Source organism: Amblyomma mixtum, chromosome 2 (genome assembly GCF_055824585.1).
Source record: "Amblyomma mixtum isolate Tamu chromosome 2, ASM5582458v1, whole genome shotgun sequence".
NCBI classification, from domain to species: domain Eukaryota; kingdom Metazoa; phylum Arthropoda; class Arachnida; order Ixodida; family Ixodidae; genus Amblyomma; species Amblyomma mixtum.
In genome coordinates, this window is record NC_143013.1 from 223873986 (window position 1) to 223874197 (window position 212).

Here is a 212-nt window from a genome sequence, read left to right on the forward strand (position 1 = left end):
AGTTTCTGCTGCCGTCTGTGTCTGATTTATTCCACGGGTTCGCGTTTCTTCCCAAGGAACTGTTGTTTCTACTTTCTTTACTACTGTTTCTACTTTCTTTACAGACCACGTAGTTTAAAGTGCGAATGAGGTGTCCACTGACCCAGGGAGCAAGTTATGCGCGTTTCGTTTCCCTTCGTGATTATCTCAAAGGCACCACATACACCTGTGGA